The following is a 15,631-nucleotide window of genomic DNA, read 5'->3' on the forward strand; positions in this document are numbered from 1 at the left end:
GATTTGAAAAAAGTGATATAAATTTGACCAATACACTCTTTGGAAATCATATGTGATCAACCTTAGTTTGGCTCCAGATTTTCACAGTAGCATCCAAAAGGATGGGTTTGTCCATCTGTCTAACAATTTTGTACCTTTTATTCCCAAAATATAACTGGTGAGGTTCAAATGCTTTTCTCCTTCAGCCTAGAAGTGATTTTACTCTTCCTGAGTTAGCACACTCTTTTCCCAATCTTCTTCGTATCTTGTTATTTATGTTTCGTCTGAGTGGCAATAAGAAGGGTGGTTTTAAGTCTTATCACCAATCATTTCCATCAGCAAGCATTCTCTTCCAAGCCACCTGAACCTCTATATCACCTACTTAAATAGAAATCCAGGAGTTGCCATTGTCTCCCCCAACAGAATATAAACATTTTGAGGACGGGGTCCCATCTCTACTTGAGAAAGATTTGGAAAGTGAAGAAATGGAATTCATACAGAAAAGCTGCTATTTCCTTGTTTAACACTGAGTAATTTCATTAGTTATGTGCCTCACTGGGGTACCACTGAGGTGAAGAAGAAGATTAAATAGCATCACTAATGATTATGCTTCCATAGTAAAGCCTCTTCCTCAGAAAAAAAAAAAATGTAACAGTGTTTTCCTAACAGTGAAGTGATCACCTGAACCTGAATTAGCACTGACTCATCAAATCCCTCATCCAGTTTGAAAAGAGGTCAGGTCATTGGCCACTTCATTAACTCATAATGAATTAAAAAAGGGTTTATTGAGTTCCTGGGCATTTTAAAATTTAATAACTTCAGGGCGATATTTGCTGGCTGAAACCTCTAGTCATAAAATGAAAGCTTTGTCCAATTTTTTTGCTGCTGTGTATTAAAGACAAGCTTTATTTCTCTGTCTCTCTCTTTTTTTTTTTTAACATATCAGATTTTTTGGGTACTTCCTTTTCTTTTCACTTTTCCCTTCCATTATTTCTGTTCCTTCCCTCCCTCCTTTCCTTCCTTCCTTCCTTCTTTCCTTCCTTCCCTCCCTCCTTTCCTACCTTCCTTCCTCCTTTCCTTCCTTCCTTCCGTCCTTCTTTCCTTCCTTCCCTCCCTCCTTTCCTACCTTCCTTCCTCCTTTCCTTCCTTCCTTCCTTCCTTGCAGTTCTGAACTACTATTATTTTACGTTTCCTGTGCGCCGCCTTGTAGGACCATATGCTGCTTGTCCCAATGTGTTGGTGTGCAACATTTCTGAGAGAAGACTTTTCATAGGAGGGTGTCAGAGGATGGAATGATTGCCTGGTCACCTCATTCATTTATTGTCACCCTTGACTCATTTTGGGAGCATCTTAAAATACTTAACATACTTACCAAAACTATATTTGAAAATACCCTCTGTTTTTTTCTGCTTATGAACATAATAAGCAGAAATTAGAGGAAATTTAGAAAAATACCAGAAGCATGTAGGGAAAACAGAGAAAAATTACCTTCACCCCTAATACTGCTGTCCAGAGAATGTTTCTTTTCTGTGCACATACACACATACATATTTTATTGCTGGTATTGTCTCAGATTTGGGATTATATTACATAATTTTTAACCTGTGTCCCCACTTAAAGGTAGAATGTTGACATATTTCCATACTGGTGAATATTCTGTTGCTACAGTGGTTTTCAGCTTTTTTTTTTTTTTTTTTACTATATCCTAAAGTAAGAAGTACATTTTATAGACTGACCCAGAATAAACACACATGCATTTAAATAAAGTTTCATGAAACCATACTGACACTTACTTTGTGTGCTGCCCTCTGATATTCTTCTATTTAAAAAGCTGTCCATGGCCCACAAAAACTGGTTTCATGACTCATTAATGATTTGTGACCCACAGCTTGCAAACTCCTCCTTTAACACATGAATTTTATTCGTGTGTAGTTTTCATTGTATGGCATGAATACATTATAATGTATTTAACTGATACCCTACAGGTGGACATTTACATTGCTTCCAGTGTTCCTCTGGTCCTAAAACATTGCAGTGAACAAATGGGTACAGAAAACACACACACACACACACACACACACACACACACACACACACACAGTTTCTTAGGATGAATCCCAGGGCATACATGGTCATATAATTACTGGGTCAAAAGGTGAGCGGTGAGCATGATTTTAAAGCTTTTGGTACACATTGCTGAATTTCCCTCCAGGAAGCTTATCTAAATATTTACACTCTTGCCTGCTGTGTCTGGGGATGCCCAGTTCTCCCTGCCCTCACAGTAAAAACTACATTCTTTGAGTTATCTTAGAATCTCTGTCACAGATGAAATTCACAGCAGCATTCAACAGTGAGGGGAGAAATGTTTTTGGCAGTGATGGAAGTCTGCTCTATGACTGAAGATTGCTATTGTGTCTAAATTGTATTATGTTAATGTCCCATGCAGTGTGCTTTGCAGGCGAGGTTTAGCATTTCTATTTCTCTCGTACACCGCCAAGAAGTGCTTATTTTAAACATTGCACAGTGCTCTTTAGATCCTGTGGGTCTTTCCGTCGTCGTTGGCCACGGACCCTCTGATTCTCTCAGAAAGAGTATAGATGCAGTAACCATGCATTGTGCAATTTTCCGGACAGTTTGTTTCAGATGTCCCTGCTCTCTGTTGGTCCAGTTTATGTCTTAGTTGTTGTCCTTACTTTTGAGTTGGATCATAGCATCTCTGGAAGAACAGGTATATGCCTGTGTTGAGAACAACACTACTCTGTGTTCAGTTTGGAGAAATCTTAATTGTCCAGCAAAAAGGTGTGTACGAGTTGTTTTATTTTTAATGGCAAAAGATTGGAAGCCACCTAAGTGTACCTCAGTACGAGACGGGTTGGGTAAGTTATGGCTTACCCACAGAAGGAATACAATGCAGTTGTTTAAAAGAATTGGAGAGCGCTGTGCATATAGCCGTGGAAAAAACTCCAAGATCTGTTGTTGATGAGAAAAAACAGGCTGCAGAGAGGCGTCTAGTATAAATCCTTGACAGCGTGCATGCTCTTTTTCTGAAATCCTCTGAGTGTATTACTTCAATTAAAATAGATAATGGAAAAAAGTAAAGATTAGCAAGTGTCTAAGGCATTTTAGAAAAATACCCATCAGAAAACACCTCAACTGTCTTACATTGATACTGTGTTGTTTCTGATTGAGAGTTTTTTTTTAAATTTATTTTTTTGAAGTCTAGTTGATTTACAATGTTGTGTTAAATTCTACTGTACAGCAGAGTGATTCAGTTATACACATATATACATTCTTTTTCATACTCTTTTCCATTATGGTTTATCACAGGATATTGAATATGGTTCCCTGTGCTATACAGTACGTCCTTGTTGGTTATCCATTCTATATATAATAGTTTGCACCTACTAATCCCAAACTCCCAATCCATCCCTTCCCCCTCCCTCCCTCCCTGGATTGAGAATTTCGAGCTGAGGGTGGAGGAGATCCCCTGGGGATCGAATAGACACTTGGAAAGAATTAACTCCACTTCCCAGAATGCCTGTGCACTGCCACCCCATTTACACCCAGGGAGAACCCGTATCATTCCATCATACTTAATCCATTTAGAGGGAGCCTCTTCAAAGCTGAATTATGCCAGTTGGTAACCTCATGACTAGAATTATGATTGGCCTCTGGGCTTGCTGATCATTCAAGTGTTTTTATGGAAGACTTGTAAGTGGCAAGAAACACATGTGCGCACCCAGATGCCCGTGCACACACTTTAATTAATTAATTAAATTTTTTATATAGCAGGTTCTTATTAGTTATCCATTTTATACATATTAGGGTATATATGTCAATCCCAATCTCCCAGTTCATCACAACACCACCACCACCCTCCGTCCGTTTCCCCTCTTGGTGTCCGTACGTTTGTTCTCTACATCTGTGTCTCAATTTCTGCCCTGCATACCGGTTCATCTGTACCATTTTTCTAGGTTCCACATGTATGCGTTAATATACGATATTTGTTTTTCTCTTTCTGACTTACTTCACTCTGTATGAAATTCATCCACGTTCTCTACAGATGACCCAATTTCATTCCTTTTTATGGCTGAGTAATGTTCCATTGTATATATGTATCACATCTTCTTTATCCATTCGTCTGTCGATGGGCATTTAGGTTGCTTCCATGACCTGGCTATTGTAAATAGTGCTGCAATGAACATTGGAGTGCATGTGTCTTTTTGAATTATGGTTTTCTCTGGTATATGCCCAGTACTAGGATTGCTGGGTCATATGGTAATTCTATTTTTAGTTTTTATAAGGAACCTCCATAGTGGCTGTATCAATTTACATTCCCACCAACAGTGCAAGAGGGTTCCCTTTTCTCCACTCCCTCTCCAGCATTTGTTGTTGGTAGATTTTCTGATGATGCCCATTCTAACTGGTGTGAGGTGATACCTCACTGTAGTTTTGATTTGCATTTCTCTAATAATTAGTGATGTTGAGCAGCTTTTCATGTGCCTCTTGGCCATCTGCATGTCTTCTTTGGAGAAATGTCTATTTAGGTCTTCTGCCCATTTTTGGATTGGGTTGTTTGTTTCTTTAATATTGACCTGCATGAGCTGTTTATATATTTTGGAGATTAATCCTTTGTCCATTGATTTGTTTGTAAATATTTTCTCCCATTCTGAGGGTTGTCTTTCGTATTGTTTATGGTTTCCTTTGCTGTGCAAAAGCTTTGAAGTTTCATTAGGTCCCATTTGTTTATTTTTGTTTTTATTTCCATTACTCTAGGAGGTGGATAATAAAAGATCTTGCTGTGATTTATGTCAAAGAGTGTTCTTCCGATGTTTTCCTCTAAGAGTTTTATAGTGTCTGGTCTTACATTTGGGTCTCTAATCCATTTTGAGTTTTTTTTGTGTATGGTGTCAGGGAATGTTCTAATTTCATTCTTTTACATGTAGCTGTCCCGTTTTCCCAGCACCACTTATTGAAGAGACTGTCTTTTCTGCACTGTATATCCTTTCCTCCTCTGTCATAGATTAGTTGACCATAGGTGCATGGATTTATCTCTGGGCTTTCTATCTTGTTCCATTGATCTATGTTTCTGTTTTTGTGCCAGTACCATATTGTCTTGATTACTGTAGCTTTGTAATATAGTCTGAAGTCAGGGAGTCTGATTCCTCCAGCTCTGTTTTTTTCCCTCAACACTGCTTTGGCTATTCGGGGTCTTTTGTGTCTCCATACAAATTTTAAGGTTTTTTTGTTCTAGTTCCATAAAAAATGCCATTGGTAATTTGATAGGGATTGCATTGAATCTGTAGATTGCTTTGGGTAGTGTAGTCATTTTCACAATATTGATTCTTCCAATCCAAGAACATGGTATATCTCTCCATCTGTTGATATCATCTTTAATTTCTTTCATCAGTGTCTTATAGTTTTCTGCATGCAGGTCTTTTGTCTCCCTAGGTAGGTTTATTCCTAGGTATTTTATTCTTTTTGTTGCAGTGGTAAATGGGAGTGTTTCCTTAATTTCTCTTTCAGATTTTTCATCATTAGTGTGTAGGAATGCAAGAGGTTTCTGTGCATTAATTTTGTATCCTGCAACTTTACCCCCAAATTCATTGATTAGCTCTAGTAGTTTTCTGATGGCATCTTTCGGATTCTCTATGTATAGTATCATGTCATCTGCAAACAGTCACAGTTTTCTTTCTTCTTTTCCAATTTGTATTCCTTTTATTTCTTTTTCTTCTCTGATTCCCATGTCCAGGACTTCCAAAACTATGTTGAATAATAGTGGTGAGAGTGGACATCCTTGTCTTGTTCCTGATCTTAGAGGAAATGCTTTCAGTTTTTCACCATTGAGAATGATGTTGGCTGTGGGTTTGTCATATATGGCCTTTATTATGTTGAGTTAGGTTCCATCTATGCCAACCTTCTGGAGAGCTTTTATCATAAATGGGTGTTGAATTTTGTCAAAGGCTTTTTCTGCATCTATTGAGATGATCATATGGTTTTTATTCTTCAATTTGTTAATATGGTGTATCACGTTGATTGATTTGCATATATTGAAGACTCCTTGTATCCCTGGGATAAATCCTACTTGATCATGGTGTATGATCCTTTTAATGTGCTGTTGGATTCTCTTTCCTAGTATTTTGTTGAGGATTTTTGCATCTATATTCTTCAGTGATATTGGTCTATAATTTTCTTTTTTTGTAGTATCTTTGTCTGGTTTTGGTATCAGGGTGATGATGGCCTCATAGAATGAGTTTGGGAGTGTTCCTTCCTCTGCAATGTTTTGGAAGAGTTTGAGAAGGATGAGTGTGAGCTCATTTCTAAATGTTTGATAGAATTCACCTGTGAAGCCATCTGATCCTGGGCTTTTGTTTGTTGGAAGATTTTTAATCAGAGTTTTAATTTCATTACTTGTGATTAGTCTGTTCATATTTTCTATTTCTTCCTGGTTCAGTCTTGGGAGGTCATACCTTTCTAAGAATTTGTCCATTTCTTCCAGGTTGTCCACTTTATTGGCATAGAGTTGCTTGTAGTAGTTTCTTAGGATGCTTTGTATTTCTGCAGTGCCTGTTGTAACTTCCCCTTTTTATCTCTAATTTTATTGATTTGAGTCCTCTCCCTCTTCTTCTTGATGAGTCTGGCTAATGGTTTATCAATTTTGTTTATCTTCTCAAAGAACCAGCTTTTAGTTTTATTGATCTTTGCTGTTGTTTTCTTTGTTTTTATTTCATTTATTTCTGCTCTGATCTTTATGATTTCTTTCCTTCTGCTAACTTTGGGTTTTGTTTGTTCTTCTTTCTCTAGTTCCTTTAGGTGTAAGGTTAGATTGTTTATTTGAGATTTTTCTTGTTTCTTGAGTTAGGCTTGTATTGCTATGAACTTCCCTCTTAGAACTGCTTTTGCTGCATCCCATAGGTTTTGGATCATTGTGTTTACATTGTCATTTGTCTCTAGGTATTTTTTTATTTCCTCTTTGATTTCTTCAGTGATTGCTTCGTTATTTAGTAACGTATTGTGTAGCCTCAGTGTGTTTGTGTCTTTTACATTATTTTCCCTGTAATTCATTTCTAATCTCATAGCATTGTGGTCAGAAAAGATGCTTGATATAATTTCAATTTTCTTAAATTTACTGAGGCTTGATTTGTGACCCAAGATGTGCTCTATCCTGGAGAATGTTTCATGCACACTTGAGAAGAAAGTGTAATCTGCTGGTTTTGGATGGCATGTCCTATAAAATACCGATTAAATCTATCTGGTCTTTTGTGTCATTTAAAGCTTGTGTTTCCTTAGTAATTTTTTGTTTGTATGATCTGTCCATTTGTGTCAGTGAGGTGTTAAGTTCTCCCACTATTGTTGTATTACTGTTGATTTCCTCTTTTATAGCTGTTAGCATTTGCCTTATATATTGAGGTGCTCCTGTGTTGGGAGCATATATATTTATAATGGTTAATCTTCTTCTTGGAGTGATCCCTTGAACATTATGTAATGTTCTCCTTGTCTTTTATAACATTCTTTATTTTAAAGTCTATTTTATCTGATATGAGTATTGCTACTCCAGCTTTCTTTTGATTTCCATTTCCATGGAATATCTTTTTCCATCCCCTCACTTTCAGTCTGAATGTGTCCCTAGGTCTGAAGTGGATCTCTTGTAGACAGCATATATATGGGTATTGTTTTTGTATCCATTCAGCGAGCCTGTGTCTTTTGATTGGAGCATTTAATCCATTCATGTTTAAGGTAATTATCGATATGTATGTTCCTGTTACCATTTTCTTAATTGTTTGGGGTTTGTTTTTGTAGGTCCTTTTCTTCTCTTGCGTTTCTTCTCTAAGAGAAGTTCCTTTAGCGTTTGTTGTAGAGATGGTTTGGTGGTGCTGAATTCTCTTAGCTTTTGCTTGTCTGTAAAGCTTTTGATTTCTCCATCGAATCTAAACGAGATTCTTGCCGGGTAGAGTAATCTTGGTTGTAGGTACTTCCCTTTCATCACTTTAAATATGTCATGCCACTCCCTCTGGCTTGTAGAGTTTCTGCTGAGAAATCAGCTGTTATCCTTATGGGAGTTCCCTTGTATGTTATTTGTCGTTTTTCCCTTGCTGCTTTCAGTAATTTTTCTTTGTCTTTAATTTTTGCCAATTTGATTACTATGTGTCTCGGCGTGTTTCTCCTTGGGTTTATCCTGTACGGGACTCTCTGTGCTTCCTGGACTTGGGTGGCTATTTCCTTTCGCATGTTGGGGACGTTTTTGACTATAATCTCTTCAGATATTTTCTCTGGTCCTTTCTCTCTCTCTTCTTCTGGTACCCCTATAATGTGAATGTTGTTACGTTTAATGTTGTCCCAGAGGTCTCTTAGGCTGTCTTCATTTCTTTTCATTCTTTTTTCTTTATTCTGTTCTGTAGCAGTGAATTCCAGCATTCCGTCTTGCAGGTCACTTATCCATTCTTCTGCCTCAGTTATTCTGCTATTGATTCCTTCTAGTGTATTTTTCGTTTCAGTTATTGTATTGTTCATCTCTGTTTGTTTTTTAATTTTTCTAGGTCTTTGTTAAACATTTCTTGCATCTTCTCTATCTTTGCCTCCATTGTTTTTCCGAGGTCCTGGATCATCTTCATTATCATTATTCTGAATTCTTTTTCTGGAAGGTTGCCTATCTCCACTTCATTTAGTTGTTTTTCTGGTGTTTTATCTTGTTGCTTCATCTGATACATAGTCCTCTGCCTTTTCATCTTGTGTATCTTTCTGTGAATGTGGTTTTTGTTCCACAGGCTGCAGGATTGTAGTTCTTGCTTCTGCTGTCTGCCCTCTGGTCCACACACTTTACTATGATAAAGTCAGTGTATCTGATTTCAGCATTACAGACCTCATGGAAACAATGGGTGAGCTTGAAGAGAGGAGGTTTGGCTCCATGTGGAGACCCTGGGAATGTGCATTATACACTTCACACCACTTATCACCTGAATTAACTACTCATCTGTTTTGATTAGATTTTCAGTAGATTTATATTCAGGCTCCAATCACAGGATTGCCATATCCTAGCTCTGTGACCTTGGGCTAATTGCTTGACTTCTCTGAACTTTATTTTTTCATCTAAAAAGTGAAAAGTATAATACCTTTGTCATAGGGCTGTTGATTGGCTTAAAGGAGGTAAATTATATCAAGTGCCTAGCCTGATGGCCACCCTTTGGTAGATCCTGGTTAACTGAGAGCTGTATCTTGTTATTAGGAAGGTGTCAGAGGGCATTAAGAACCTATCTGGGCTCTGCTGGGTCGGGAGGGTCATAGCAACAACACCTTCAGGAATAAGGACTCAGAGACTCAGTGGGGAAGTGGATGTACAAGCCAAGATTCCAGGAGAATCTCCAGTGTTTGTTTCTTTGTGTCTTCTGTTTCTCAGTATTGATAACTAGTGAACCCTTAAGAAGTTTTAATCCTGTGGGTTTTGAGGGGGCCTGATGGAAGAGTCTGGAGAGATGGGGCCCCACTGAGCAGCCAGGCTGGGAGCAGCAAACCAAGGAATTAAGTAGGGAAATTAGGAGTTTTTTCCTGGGATCTTTTCCTGAAAAAGAAATGGGACACAGAGAAAGACAACTATTGTATGATGTCACGTATATGTGGCATCTAAAATATAATACAAATGAACTTATTTACAAAACAAAAACGGACTCACAGACATAGAAAACAAAGGGGAAAGGGGGAAGGGATAAATAAGGAGTATGGGATTAACAGATATGTACTACTATATATTAAAGTAGATAACAAGAAAGATTTACTGTATAGCACAGGGAACTGTATCCAATATCTTGTATTAACCTGTAATGGAAAATAACCTGAATCAATCAGTCACTCTATCTATCTATCTATCTGTCTGAATCACTTTGCTGTACACCTGAAACTAACACAATATTGTAAATCAACTATAGTTGAATTTAAAAAAAGTGCACCTATTATAAAAGTGCAAACCATTGCACTCTACAGCCATACCACCCTGAGTGCACCCAGTCTCATCTGATCTCAGAAGCTAGGCAGGGTAGGCCTGGTTAGTACTTGGATGGGAGACCACCTGGGAATACCGGGTGCTGTAGGCTTAAAAAACAAAAAAAGCAAACCATTGCATAAAACTTTTTTCTTTTTAATTAAATAAATTAAGTTTTTGCTGTGCTGGGTCTTCATTGCTGCACACGGGCTTTCTCTAGTTGTGGTGAGCATGGGCTTCTCATGGTGGTGGCTTCTCGTTGCAGAGCACAGACTCTAGGCGCGGGCTTCAGTAGTTGTGGCATGCAGGCTCAGTAGTTGTGGCTCGCGGGCTCTAGAGCACAGGCTCAGTCATTGTGGTGCACGGGCTTAGTTGCTCCTCAACATGTGGGATCTTCCCAGACCAGGGCTCGAACCCGTGTGCCCTGCATTGGCAGGCGGATTCTTAACCACTGCACTACCAGGGAAGTCCTGGATAAAACTTTGACTCACTAATTGGCAGTGTTCCTTCAGATAATATGTATTAGAGAAGTATAATTTAAGATGTGTCAACTCTGAAACTATTGCTGTTTTTTTGTTTTGTTTTGTTTTGTTTTGCGGTACGCGGGCCTCTCACTGTTGCGGCCTCTCCCGTTGCGGAGCACAGGCTCCGGACGTGCAGGCTCAGCGGCCACGGCTCACGGGCCCAGCCGCTCCACGGCATGTGGGATCTTCCCGGACCGGGGCACGAACTCGCGCCCCCTGCATCGGCAGGCGGACTCTCAACCACTGCGCCACCAGGGAAGCCCAAGTTACTTATTAATGTCTGTGAAGTGGAGTTCATCCTGTGGATTTTAGACTGCTGCTGTGAGATTCCTTGCTGTATAGCACATATAAAATTCCTGGCACCGGCTGGATGTTCAGTAGAGGTTCTCAGATTTCCTCGAATCTGTAATGTGCACTCTTACTCTTATGATCACTAGGAAGAGAGCATTGCTAATTAAACCATGACGGTACTTCTACATGTAGAATTTTAAAATTTCACATTTATTGGAAAGAGAATCCTTATGCTGGAACATTTATCTTCCATCACTCTTGTGCATTCATACATCAGAAAAAAATAAAAGAGATAAATTGGTCCATGGATTCCTGACATTTCTTATTCAAAGTTGGACCCCTCTGAGCCACCCCCAGTTCGCAGTGTCCTCCTCTTGCGTGTTCTTCGTGCTCTCGTTCCTAATCCCACCTAGGCTGTTGCTCTGGCAGCATTTCTTGAAAAGTGCTCCATCCTTGCCCTCAGGATTTTCTTCCAGGCTGCTGCTGGTTTTGACGCACAGACTCAGGCAGTGACAATACGTGATGATGATTGTGACACACATTTTGATTCCAGCTAGGTTGAAATGTGAATAAAAAGATACATTTTAGGATTGATGAAATATTGTAGTTTGCTCACTTTCCTCTCCTCCCAGCTTTGCTCATTGCAGCACCAGGGCAGCAGAATGTCATCAAATTGCCCATAGAATCGTATCCCCCTTCCTGGTACCGTACAGAAAGTGTGTGTGTAACTGTGGCTTCTGTGCTCTGCTCATCCTCTTGTCTCCTGTATGAAATCTTCCCAGCTGACAGCAAGCAAACTCAGTATGCCACAGCTAAGCATACATGGCTATAAAGTCAACTCTCGCCTCTTTCCCCATCACTCGTTATATGCCAAGCACACTGGCCTGCTTGCTGTTCATTGCACAGCCCAGGCTTGTTTCTAACTCAAGGCCCTGGCCTTTGTTCTCTGCTGTATCAGTGGTTCTCAACAAGGGGAGTTGTAGCCCTTCCTCTAGGGAAAAGAGTGGAAACATTTTCGGCTACCCCAATGACTACCCAGAGGACCCTGCAGATATTGGGTACGGGGGAGGGTCAAGGGATGCTAAACGTCCTGCGATGCTCAGGACAGACCCACACAAGAAAAACAACCCCCTGCCAAATGCCAATAGCATTCCCTTGGAGAAAACCTGACCTCAGTGGCTTTTGCCCTTGGCTTTGCGTGGCTGTCTCTTCCTTGTCACTCATTCATGGTGTGAATGGTACCTTCTAGAAGTGTTCAGAGCATAACCTGCCTGCATAGGCTGCAGGCTTGCTCCCTCCAGCCTGGGACACTTTCTATTGTACTGCTTAGTTTATTTCCACCATCGTACTTGTCACTGCCTGAGATTATCTTGTTTGTTCATCTGATTATTACTATTTTCATTGTAGTGTGGTTGACTTACAATACTATATTAGTTTCAGCTGTACAACATAAGGGTCTGATATTTTTACAGATTATACTCCGCATAATGTTGGCTCTCTTCCCTGTGCAGTGCATTACATCTTTGTAACTTATTTATTTTATACCTAGTGGTTTGTACCTCTTAATCCCCTTCACCTATGTTGCCCTTCCCCCGCACTTCTCCCCTCTGGTAACCACTAGTTTGTTCTCCATCTCTGTGAGTCAGTTTCTGTTTTGTTATATTTGTTTGTTTTATTTTTTAGATTCCACATATACTTGAAAACATGCCGTATTCGTCTTTCTCTGTCTGACTTATTTCACTAAGTGTAATACCCTCCATGTCCATTTATGTTGCTGCGAATGGCAAAATTTCATCCTTTTTTATGGCTCAGTAATGTTCCATTCTATATAGGTGTATATATGTGTATACACACACACATACACCACAGCATCTTTATCCATTCTTCAGTGGATGGACACTCAGGTCGCTTCCATGGAGGTTCTTCAAAAAATTAAAAATAGAACTACCATATGATCCACCGATTCCACTCCTGGGTATTTAGCCAAAGAAAATGAAAACACTAATAGGAAAGTATAGGTGCACCTCAGTGTTCATGGCAGCGTTATTGCTTTGTTATTTTGGGTTTGTGTCCTTCCACTAGTATATACATTGAGAGCAAGGATCTGGCCTATTTTGTTTACTGCTGTATCCTCCGCATCCAGAACAGAACCTCACACTTAATAAATATTTATTGAATAAGTGAACAAATGGATGAAGGATCAGAATTGTCTCCTAATTATCTCAAGCCTCCAATTAGACAGGAAGCTGCTTGTAACCTGCCCATTTTCCCTGTCTCCTCTTTAGTGAATGACACACTTAAACAAAACAAAAAAAGCAACCCAAAAGACGACCCAGCAGTTGGCTGTCATAGCGATGGTCTGCCATTTCTGTTTCTGTTTTCTAAGGAACAGTGTCATCGCTCATCAGTGTCAAAGTGAATTGGATGGATGATGTCTTAAGCTGATTGTTTCCTGAAAAGTGCTCTCTGGAGCATGACTCCCTGAACGTCGGGATGGCAAAACGTGAGGAGGATTATGTTGTTGGTTATTGAAAGATGTTCTTTCCACTTAAGCTTTCTCTGAGATTTCAAGTGTGAGTTCACAGACCTTTTGATTACAGGGGAGCAAAGATGCGTTGGCATCTTCCTGTGGTTGAAGTATTTAAAGTATTGGCACCCTTCAAGGCCTCCTCCAGAAAGGCAGAGAGGAGACACAGGAGAGACTGTTTAACCAGTGCTCAGGACGTGTGTCTGCCTGTTCCCTTAATATAGGTATTTGCCTGCTCTGAACAGGTCGATTCTCGGATGGAATGAGCCTCAAAGATCTTAGGTTCCAAGTGACTCCTTTTCAAGACGTTGAATTAACTTGGTCCAGGTGGGACAAGTATTGATAGTTAGAAGCAGAGCCACGATCGGCAGTCAGATATTCTGGTTGTGGCTTCTTTCACGGAGAGGAGCCTTGTTGATGTCATGGTTTAAACGACGCAGAATGAAAGAATAATTTAGAGTGATCACTCCTTTGTGGTAAGCACTTTCCATTGCCGTTTTCTGACTTAATCCCAGCGACCTATGATTATATCACCACTTACATAGATGCGGAAACTGAAGCTCAGAGAGGTTGAGATGACTTGCCCGAAGTCACACAGTGTCAGGTCCAGGGACTCTCATCTTCCCTGACCTCCCAAACCCACATTCTTAATTGCTGTAGTGGATGAAGTTTCCTCCTCCCCCCTTAATTTACTTTTAAATTTCTGTTTGCTAAGATCCAGGGAAGGAAAGAGTATATAAAGGGTAAATATAGTTGAAAGATATGGTGAGAGTTTCTCATTACTGAGCCTATCACAGATTGTTAGTTTCTGTCTAGAATCTGTCACTATTATATTTCTGATTATACTATACAGTTTTGTGTGTGTGTGTGTGTATGTGTGTGTGTGTGCTCTTCCTTTTGTGAAAAGTATTGGAATTGAAGAGATTTCTATTTTTGAGTCATTTTCTTCTTTCCTTCTCATGCAGGGCTTCAGCAAATGTTGCAAAATTCATTATACACAGACATTTTCCATCCCATTTTGCATTTGAACATCAGAGATGGATAATAAATTGTGTTTTTTTAATTACTTTAGATGATGTACTACTCCTCAGTCTTTTTTGTTTTGTTTTGTTTTCGTATCAAGGAAAACATTTACCTTGCCAAGATTTGATTTTAAGTGGCAGCACTGCATTTCCTTAAAGGGTACATTCAAGAAAGAAGAGGGGGGAAAACGCGGTACACCAAGATTGTTAAGATTATACGTGGCTGAACAAAGTACTTTGAGGGCGCCTCTACTTAATGAACTTGATTGAACTTCAGATTCAGTCAGCTTTAAACGTCAAGAGAGGCTATGATATCATCTGTCTTTGAAATAATAGTAAAAGAATGCTCTGTGGCTTATAACACCCTCTTGCCTGTATTATTTCATTTAATTGATGTGAAATAATTCAGTGACGTTTGTTTCTACCAAGAATGTGCCTGGCTCTGTGCTAGGTGCTGCTGTGTGGGGAAGCACATTTCTTGCTCTCAAGGAATTTATGATGTAGTAGAGAGGCATGGATACATAAAGAAAGAGGTATCTCTGAGACATAGGTGATATATTGGCCATCGCTTTCAGTGGGAAATGACAAAAACCAACTGAAAAGGAGAATTTATTTGCTCACATAAATGAAAAATCTAGGGGGTATATGTAAATACTCAAATAACAGGATCTGGGAGTACAAATGCCCACCCCCCGGCCCCAGCCAGTCCCTTGGCTTTACTTTTTTTTCGCGTTGGTTCATTTATGGGCAAGCTCTCCTCATAGCGGTAAAGATGGCCCTGGTAGCTCCATGCGTTCATCTTACTGGCTTAGGTACCCGGGGTGGTAAAGAGGAAGTATCTTCCTAATAATTCCACCAAATGTTTCAGTGTTGATTCTCATTAGACCCACTTGGGTCTTATGTTTGTTCACCCTAAACCAACCGTGGTGAGCAGGGGAATAGGCTATGCTTATTGGCCAGGGTTGAAATACGGGCAGCCTTGGATTCTCCAGGGTATGGGGTCAGCCACACCAGGAAAACATGACAGAGAGGGATGGTTCTCAGAGGAAAACGGGGTGCTGTTGGAAGAGTAAGGGGGAATGGATTCTTGGCAAACAAAAGCAACAGAGATCTCACACTTCTCAGCTATTCAACCCTTTGAAAGATTCTTGTACTATCTTCTGGAGCACGAGGCTGTTTCCATGCTTAGCTGCCACTGGTTTCTCTTTCTGCTCTCTGTGTGCACTGCGTGGTTCATGGTTCCAGCCTTAGCATCTGCCTTCTTTGGTCTCTGCTTTCTACCTTCTCAAATGTGAATGCTTCATGGCTTCATTGG

The 15,631-nt window shown here is 39.8% G+C and overlaps 1 protein-coding gene and 1 pseudogene across 1 annotated transcript in view; both read left to right on the forward strand.

Moving 5' to 3' along the window:
* The window catches only part of HS3ST4 (heparan sulfate-glucosamine 3-sulfotransferase 4), a 390,442-nt gene that overhangs the window by 28,361 nt on the left and 346,450 nt on the right, over nt 1–15,631 (forward strand). The gene's annotated exons all lie outside the window — the stretch shown is intronic.
* LOC132506578 (5S ribosomal RNA) lies at nt 9,947–10,064 on the forward strand (annotated as a pseudogene).

This window comes from Lagenorhynchus albirostris, chromosome 15 (assembly GCF_949774975.1).
Source record: "Lagenorhynchus albirostris chromosome 15, mLagAlb1.1, whole genome shotgun sequence".
Classification (NCBI taxonomy): Eukaryota; Metazoa; Chordata; class Mammalia; order Artiodactyla; family Delphinidae; genus Lagenorhynchus; species Lagenorhynchus albirostris.